Source organism: Theropithecus gelada, unplaced genomic scaffold, assembly GCF_003255815.1.
Source record: "Theropithecus gelada isolate Dixy unplaced genomic scaffold, Tgel_1.0 HiC_scaffold_306, whole genome shotgun sequence".
Lineage (NCBI taxonomy): Eukaryota > Metazoa > Chordata > Mammalia > Primates > Cercopithecidae > Theropithecus > Theropithecus gelada.
In genome coordinates this window covers 1-9,905 of record NW_020259547.1, presented here as the reverse complement: position 1 = coordinate 9,905, position 9,905 = coordinate 1, and the positions used below count along the sequence as shown (strand labels likewise).

Sequence of the window (9,905 nt, the reverse complement as noted above, 5' to 3'; positions counted from 1 at the left end):
CAGACCAAAGGGAACGCCCATCGTCAGCTCACGGTTCTGACCCAGGTGACTGCTGATGTGTTACGGAACAGTCAGCCCACAGCAGGTAGGTCAAGTTGAGCAGGTGTCCTGTATGAGGGCTGATCCATTCCATTCGTGTTGCCAGTTGTTTCAACAGCGTCTCATGCACCCCACTGGTGAGGAAGGAATTAGCACCCTACGTTTACTGGCACCGTTAAACACATAACATCTATTACTAAACAGATAAGCCAGACATCAGTTATTAATTACATAAAAGAGGATGGTGTAAGCTCCCACAGGCCCAAACAGGGATTAACTTGAGCGCAGACAGTGGTATAGCATTAAAAAAGTGAGGATATTCCTTTTTTTTTTTTTTTTTTTTGGACACAGAATCTCGCTCTGTCACCCTTGCTGGAGTGCAGTGGTATGATCTCGGCGCACTGCAAGCTCCATCTCCCGGGTAAACTATATGTACTTAGGAATTAATACCAACTCATTATTAGCAAAAAATAAATATCTTTACATCAAGAGTAGTTTTTCATTTAATAAAAATAGGTGGGATGTGTATAATGGACAAGGGATAATCAAAATTTGCCAAATGAGGCTAGTAAGACAATCCCAAGAATTCACAATCATTATTCACTGGTCCATTAATCACAGGACAATACATACAAATGAAACTTACCTGGCCGGGCGCAGTGGCTCATGCCTGTAATCCCAGCACTTTGGGAGGCCGAGGCGGGCAAATCATGAGGTCAGGAGTTCAAGACCAGCCCAGCCAACATGGTGAAACCCTGTCTCTACTAAAAATACAAAGAATTAGCTGGATGTAGTGGCGTTCACGTGTAGTCCCAGCTACTCGGAAGGCTGAGGCAGGAGAATCGCTTAAACCCAGGAGGCGGAGGTTGCAGTGAGCCGAGATCGTACCACTGCACTCCAGCCTGGGCAACAGAGTGAGACTCCATCTCAAAAAGCAATAATAATGAAAAAAAAATTAAACTTACCTACATATTAGAAAAACATCCAAATTCAACCATGAATCCAGCACATTATCAAATGAATAGACAAAAATTCTATCAACAGACTTAAGAAAATATTATTATCTATGAAATTCAAGTACTATTGCTTAAAGAACATTTACAGAACTCTCACCTCAAGGTTTCCCTGCAAAACAAGGTGAAATGCATACTCAAGACTCTTTAAGAATGGGCCACTGATAAAAACAATATACTTGTAACTTGTGTAACATTTCATAGATTTTTTTCAAGCACTGCATGATAATTAATTTGCATCAGGCTTTCCAAATTAGAAAAGCTTCACTTATAGAACTTCTTTCCAGTGGGAGTTTTCACATGACTTTTCAAGTAAATGTTAAAACTGAAAATATTCTTGCAGTTTCTAAACTGTTAGAGTTTTAATCCTGTGTACATTCTTGTATTTACAAGGTCCAGCCAGCTACAGCGTACATTTTCATATGTCCTTGAGTGGATATGAGAGAAATGAAACACTCAAACATTCTGGACATTCATAGGGTTTTTCTCAGGAATGAGCTGATGTCTTCAAATGGAACTAATACAACCGAAGGCCTTACCACAAATTTAAATTCAAAAGCCTTTTCTCCACTCTGAGCCCTCCCAAATCTTCAGGAAAATCTGAAGGCTGGACCACATTTCCTACAATCTTAAGGTTTCTTTGCAGTGTGAGCTCTTTCATGTTTATGAGGGAATGGGAAGGAGTAAATGTTTTACCACATTTCTTACATTCAAGGGGCTTTATTTATTTATTTTTGAGATGGAGTCTCACTCTGTCGCCAGGCTGGAGTGCAGTGGCACAATCTCGGCTCCCTGCAACCTCCGCCTCTAGGGTTCAAGTGATTCTCCTGCCTCAGCCTCCTGAGTAGCTGGGATTACAAGCATATGCTACCACACCCAGCTATTTTTGTATTTTTTGTAGAGACGAGGTTTCACCATGTTGGCCAGGATGGTCTCGATCTCCTGACCTCGTGATCCGCATGCACAGGGCTTCCCTCCAACCCCCCGTGGCCTTTCATGTCCTTGAAAAAGAACTAAGACAACTGAAATGTGCCACCATGCCCAGCTAATTATTTTCTTTGTTTTTGTTTTGAGACGGAGTCTGCCTCTGTCGCCCAAGCTGGAGCGCAGTGGTGCGATCTCGGCTCACTGCAAGCTCCGCCTCCCGGGTTCACACCATTCTCCTGCCTCAGCCTCCTGAGTAGCTGGCGTGAGCCACCGGCCCGGCATTATTTTACCTTTTGTAGAGACAGGGTTTCACCATGATGCCCAGGTGGTTTCACATTGTTTTAATCCAGGCTGGTTATGAACTCCTGGGCTCAAGTAATACACACACCTTGGCCTCCCAAAGTGCTGGGATTATAGGCTGAGTCATTACACCCAACCTCTATATCATGACTTCTTTAGTGGTGCATAAGGTAACTGGAACGAGTGTAGGCTTTACTGCATCTGTTACATTCATAAGGTTTTTCTCCAGTATGAATTCTTTGGTGGAGGTGAAGGGAACTGAGGCGACTGAAGGCTTGGTCACATTGTTTACATTCATTGGGTTTCTCTCCAGTATAAGTACTTTTATGGTTACAAAGGGAACTCAAATGACTAAAGGCTTTGCCACAGTGTTTACATTCATAGGGTCTCTCTCCAGTATGAATGCTTCCATGGTCATGAAGGGAAGTGGAACAGCTGAAGGCTTTATCACATTTGGTACATCTCTCTCCAGTGTGAGTCCTTTCATGCATCTTAAAAGAACAAGAAAATCTGAGTGTTTTCCCACATTCCTTACATTCGTAGGGTTTCTCTCCAGTGTGAGTTCGTCCACGTATTAGACAAGAACCGGAAACAGTGATCGCTTTACCAAATAGTTTACATTTATAGGGTTTTTCTCCTGTGTGAGTTCTCTGATATCTTTCTACTGAATTGAGAAAATGAAAAGCTTTCCCACATATCGTACATTTATAAGCTGGATTTCCACTGTGCATTATCATGTGTCTTCTAACACCTGGAACAGAAACAAAGAGTTTCCCTCACTGTTCACATTTATATTGCTTCTCTCCATATGGTTTGTATCCTGAGTGAGCTAGGATGTGCCTATTAAGGAGGGAATGACGTACAAAGACTTTTCCACAAATACTGCATTCACATTGTTTTAATCCAGTAGAAATGTTCTCATTCAGATCAAGATTTGGAATGTGGCTGACAACTGTCCATACTGACTACCTTCTTTGCTTTCACGCAGTCTCTGTACCATAGGATTTCTGTAAAAAAACTGACAAGCACATTATTATTGGTTGGTTTAATAACTTTCTACTCATTCATAGGTCTTCGACTTACACTGCTACCAATACCAGGGAAAATGCATTTTTTTTTGTTTTTGTTTTTGTGCCACGACTGAATTATTTGAAAGTAAATGGGCTACTACTGAAAACACAGCTACCACCTGCATGGCTATGACCAAAATAGTAACATTCATATACACAATTTTGTAGTACTATTTTCAAGTAAACTGTTTTCCAAACACTGACTGCTACACTGATGTACGTTACATTTTGGGTGAAATTTTTCTAAAAGGAAATGAATTTCAAGTGACTCTTATTTGCTTTGATTGCTTGTTTTTAAGTTCATGACATGCTAAGATTCCTTCAGAGGACTTTATTTCCTCTTCTCGGTGCAAATTATCTTGTATCTTTCCCAAGTTTTTTGAAGTGATCTTCAATATTCTGGTGTTTCCATTTTTTCCTAAAATGCAGATGCACAAAATTATCATGAATTATTTCAAACTATAGAAACATTACTAGATTTCATGTTCATTGTACACAGTGCCCATGCCTGATTTATTCACCAAATCATTCCCTTGCCCCATTCCAAATCACAAATAGCACTGATGATAGGGAAATACTTCTGTAATTAAGTGAAATGTGTTGTCATTCTCACCTACAGAAGCCAGGTTCCTGCAGGTTTCCTGCATCACTTCTCTGTAGAGATTCTTCTGAGAAGAATCTAGCAAAGCCCATTCCTCCTGGGTAAAGTTCACAGCCACATCCTCAAAAGCCACGGAGTCCTAGAACATTCCACACATGTGGACAGAAGGATGGGTGAGACTGACAGCACTGGGAATCTATACTCAATTCGTAAGCTGTTTACATGATTCTAAAATTTCCAAGCATTTATTCTATGACTTGATTGTCATAACTCTTACTCTGTTCACACATACTCCCTCCCACACAGCAGTACTAATGCTAGAATTGAACTATTCAAAAAGACAACAGCAAAGTAGAAACACCCATCTCATTAGAGAATCCAGGGAGTAAGATTACGATATGCTGCTAGGAGTTACCTTTTAACTTCATTTTGTACATTTCTAGTATCTGTCATACTAAAGTCCTACCTGATGTGCATAAGTGAGTTAATATTATCAGTCCTGAGACTACTTATTCTTAAAAATGCCTGCTCGCAAAGTTCAATCTTTGTTTGTATTAGGAACTTACATTTTGAAAGGGATTCCACCAACCCAAGTAATAAGAATGACTCACTGCATCTAGATGGCTTATGCAGTATATTTTCCAAAACTTCTTCTGCTGAAAGTCTATTATTTTGTGTCACTGCAGTGGTGCTTAGGGAACCAGACACAGAAACACAGTCTGAACACTAAGTGTTCAATGAATTTCCCTGGTAGACAATATTTTACATGTGCTGTCACTTGTTAACTGTGGAAGTGAACCCATTCCACGTGATTACACCAAGAGAGAATAGGCTTATTAAATTTAATTGAGCAGTAAATAAAACCAATAATTGACATTTAACAAAACTAATACAATAATTTTTCAAATTTCTATTGCACAATATCAAGGCAGAAAGGAATAAGGGGAAATAGCACACATGCTTTTTAAAATGACATTAATGTCACCACTTCCAGATGCTATTCCTATGAAACCACATAAATTCCCAAATCAGGTGGTTTTAGGCAAGAAAAGCTACTCTTTCATATGTAGTAAAAATGACCGATGTCTAATCATTTTTAGTCATCTAAAAAAAGAGTGATGGCTTGTCTAACATACTTCTAAGATTTTCAAACAAAAATATTCAGGACAGCACAGTGTTAGCAGAGAGATGAGCAAGCAGACCAAAGGAAAAAAAAGTCTTAATGACCCAGCCTCTATATGGAAAGTTGAGGAATGATAGAGTAGGAACTATAGAATAGAAAAAGAAATACATGCACTTTAAAATACGAGGCACACCAGGCTGGCATCTACTTGGGAAAATGCATTGCATTCTTCTCTATTCCATGAACAATAATCATCTTATTATATATTCAAATACAAAAGATAAAACCAGAATACTTTCAGAAGTCACAGGAAGATTTTTTTTTGTAAAGAAGGATTAGGCAGAATTTTTTCTATGTAAGAAAAAAGTTATAAAGGAACAGACAAACTCAAACATATTAAAATTTAGGGAATAAAAAGAAAATAGAGTGGGCCAGGCGTCGAGGCTCACGCCTGTAATCCTAGCACCTTGGGAGGCTGAGGCAGGGGATCACCTGAGGTCAGGAGGTTGAGACCAGCCTGGCCAACATGGCAAAAATCCCGTCTTTTTGTCGTTTGTTTGTTTGTTTATTTGTTTTTGAGACGGAGTCTCGCATTGTCCCTTGGGCTGGGGTGCAGTGGCAAGATCTTGGCTCACTGCAACCTCCACCTCCCGGGTTCAAGCAATTCTCTTGCCTCAGCCTCCCGGGTAGCTGGGATTACAGGTGCCTGCCACCACGCTCAGCTAATTTTTTCGTATTTTTAGTAGAGACAGGATTTCACCATGTTGGCCAGGCTGCTCTGGAACTCCTGACCTCGTGATCCGACCACCTTGGCCTCCCAAAGGGCTGGGATTACAAGCATGAGCCACCGTGCCAGGCCTAAAACCCTGTGTTTACTAAAAATATGAAAATTAGCTGGGTGTGGTGGTGGCCGCCTATAATCCCAGTTACTCGGGAGGCTGACACAGGAGAATCACTTGAACTCGGGAGGCGGAGGTTGCAGTAAGCAGAGATGGCGCCACTGCACTCCAGCCAGGCTACAGAGCAAGACAGCATCTCCAAAAAACAAAAAACAACACTCAGACACCCAGATAAGAGGATACACATGTGTCCACTGTCATAAATTCTTCACCAAGCTACAAGAGGGGAACTGACATTTTGGTGAATCTTTATAAATCATCAATTTATCTATCACACTTTTATTTCACCAGTAGCATTTACAAAGCTAAGTCCTACAATTCCATTTGAAATTACCCTTAAAAAGAACAGAACTTTAAAACTTACTACACTCACTCTGGGGAAGAAATAAATACGGATTTTTAGCAAATGAAATACATCATTTTACCTTGCCTCTTTGGAAATAGTATTTTTATCTTTCAAGCTGCACTGACAAAATGTATCTTACAGTCAGTGAAAACCTGAAACTCAAATAAGCGGACAAGCCTTTTCAAGGTAACAAACTCAGGGAGAGGCAGTGCTGACTCCAACGCAGACCTTTGTAAGTGTCACGGCAGGCCATTCTATCCCTTAGGACACCCATCCTGTTCCATAAAGTACTCAATGACCACCTAGGAGGCACTGGCACTGCTCTTTGTCCTCCTATGTGCCTTAAGTGCATTTTAATATTCAGGTTTTTGCACATCCTCTCTGGGGTGGGTTTTCCTTGTCCTTTGGGACAGTTTTTCTCTCTTCACAATTCTGAGACAAGCTAGAGAGCAGAAATCATTTCTGCCTTTTCCTCTCAATATCAGCATCCAATTGGCAAACCATCAATGTGTCTTCAAGGAATAAAAACTCGGGCTGGAGGAATAATTTTAATGACCTAACTTTCATGACATTACATTGTATTGTCCATTAATTTTAATGTCCTAAAATTTTAATGACCCTAAGGGCTCACCATTTTAGATGAAACTATACCAGGAGATTCCTCTAAGGCCAAGAGCATCCAGCTGCTCCCCTGAGAGACTCTACCCCCTACCTCAGGCTGTCCTTGGAGATGAGATGACCCCGGGGCTGATACTCACTAGACCCTCTAAAAGACATGGCCACTGTGGGTATCCTGGGTCATCCCCAGACAGTTCTAAAATGCCAGGACTAGGAAAAGACAGGAGAGTGGCTGAGGACACAACACCCTGTCAAGTTTTCACGGGGGGACCTCAACCTAAAGACATTTTGGTAATATGTACACTTAGGAAAGATGAAAAGAAGAGAAGTACAAAGATTTTTTTTACAGTAGAGTGTCAGATGATTTATTCTCCGCTTTCCTCTCATGTAAAATGTTTGGAAACAGAAAAATATTTTGGCCAAAGTGCCTCATGCCTGTAATCCCAGCGCTTTAGGAGGCCGAGAAGGGTGATCAATTAAGGTCAGGAGTTCGAAACCAACCCAGCCAACATGGCGAAACCCTGTCTCTACTAAACATACAAAAATTAGCTGGACGTGGTGGTGGCGCCTATAAGCCCAGCTACTTGGGAGGCTGAGGCAGGAGAATCGCTTGAACCCGGGAGTCAGAGGTTGCAGTGAGCTGAGACTGCATCATTGCACTCCAGCCTGGCAACAGGGTGAGACTCTGTCTCAAAAAAAAAGAAAGAAAAAAAAATATATATATATATATATGGATATATGTGTATATATATGTGTGTATATATATGTATGGTTTGCTTCCTCATTCACCTTATCAAAGACTCTCATTTACGCCCCTCCCGTGGACCCCAAACCACAAACCATGACTGCGGTACCCGTTTATGAATCGCGTTTGCTCAAACACGCCGTTTAACGTTTTAACAAAGCCTCAGGTTAATTTTCGGGGGAGAAAGGTGGGACTGGAAGCTCCATGAACCACAGCTCCTCCCACGCTGGAACCACGCACACGGAGTCCGGGCTCTCCCGGATCACCCTCCCGTGGTCACCGCACTACCTGGGTGGGGGAGGCGCGGGGTTTCCGAGAGGGCTCCGGCCAGCGGAAGTGGCGCCCTCAGGTACAGACAGGACGCAGGGGTCCCGCTGCCCGCCCCGCCCGGCCCTGCGCAGAAGGGGACTGAGGCCCGGTTGCGCCGCCGCGGAGACTCGGTCCGCAGGTTCCGCAGCCGATGGCTGGTTCCAGCAGGTTTCACCCAGCCCTCTTCCCCACTTCCGGAAGCCAGGCGCAGTCCACTCACGGTTCCTCGGCTTCCCAGGTGTCCCGGCGTCCGCTAGGGATGTCCCAATACCCGCAGGTCACAGGGTGGCCGAGGCTGCTGCAGAGTCACCGGGCCTCCCAGAGCCAGGAAGTAGCAGCGGAGACTCACAGGAAGAGCCTACCCTGGCGAAGGCGAGACAAAGCGCCCGCCAGCCAGATCCCGGAAGCCGCCCTCTCCTTTCCGGCAGGGCGCCTGATTGACGGGTCCCCACCCAGCGTCCCTGATTGTATGGGGCTTCAGGACCCGCCCCCTCAGGCCCTGAGTGACAGGAGATTGTGATCTCACGTGAGGCTGGATGTGGCCAGAATGACCGTTTTGGCCTAGCGGTTTGTAGGGGGTGCGTCCTTCCTGCGCTGGGATCTGACCATGCAAGAAGCACATTCGCATTTAACCTTGTATACAAGATTATAGCTATTTGTGCATAATATAGATATAAAATTGCAAGCAATATAATGGCAATTCTGTAACTGCCCAGTGGGTTCACCTTGCCCGCTACCTAGACAGAGCCAGTTTCTCAAGAAGGGGGAATAGCAATAGAGAAGGAGTAATTCACACAGAGTCGGCTGTGCGGGCGACCGGAGATTTGATTTTTATTTTATTTACTTTATTTTATTTTATTTTATTTTATTTTATTTCATTATTTCTGAAACAGAGTCTTGCTGTGTCGCCCAGACTGGAGTGCAGCCTCGGAGTTTTATGATTATTCAAATCAGTCTCCCTGAGTATTTGGGGATAAGAGTATTTAGAAAGTTCATTTTGCCAAGGTTGGGGATGCTTGTGCATGACACAGCCTCAGGATGTCCTGATGACAGTTGCCCAAGGTGGTCAGAGCACAGCTTGGTTTTGTTGGAGATAAATGCTAGGTGATGCAAAGTGAAACCAGCACTTAAGCAAAAGTTTTCTCAGCAACGCAATTTACCTCTGCGGAAGCATGCTGCTCGCATCAATCACAATCGCAAGAGCACACGGAACAAAGGAAAGCAGGGGTTTTTATTCCTAATGCAATCCCTACCTCTGGCATGGGCTGGGGCCAGACCTCAAGATCTAAACTGACCCCGTTGGCTATTTGTGAGTATTTTCCCAAATAAGGAAGGGGAAGGGGGTTGTGAGTTACAACGGTAGGACGTGTGGTTTCGAAGGGAGAAATGGGTGCAGAGCAGGTAACCAAGGGAACAGATGTGAGTGATTGGTTAGAACTGACGGGGGGGAAGGTTGTTTACAGTAACTAAGGGCAAGGAGGCATGGAGAACAAGAAAGTTGAGTTCGAGAACAAAACACAAGAACGTTAACATGCCAAACCTTGGAAGAGAAACTGACTGTATCTGACAGTTTTATACATTTTAGGGAGACAGGAGACATCAATCAACATATGTAAGATGAACACTGGTTTGATCCGGTACAACCTGAAGCAAAAGTGGGTCAACTCGAAGCCAGGGGCCTTCCAGGTCACAGGCAGGTGAGAGAGGAGTGGTTGCATTCTTCTGAGTTTCTCATGAGCCTTTCCAAAGGAGACAATAAGATATGCATTCTTCTCAGCGAGCAGCGGATGACTTGGAATAGAATGGGAGGCAGGTTTGCCCTAAGCAGTTCCCAGATTGATTTTTCCCTTTATCTTAGTGATTTGGGGGGCCCAAAATATTTTCCTTTCCAATTTCCCCCTTTTGTTTTAAAAAT

General features: G+C 43.2%; 1 pseudogene; it reads right to left on the bottom strand.

Annotated features, from left to right (window-relative positions):
• Positions 1-2,368: 2,368 nt before the first annotated feature.
• LOC112617644 lies at positions 2,369-8,489 on the bottom strand (annotated as a pseudogene).
• Between the last annotated feature and the right edge of the window lie 1,416 nt (positions 8,490-9,905).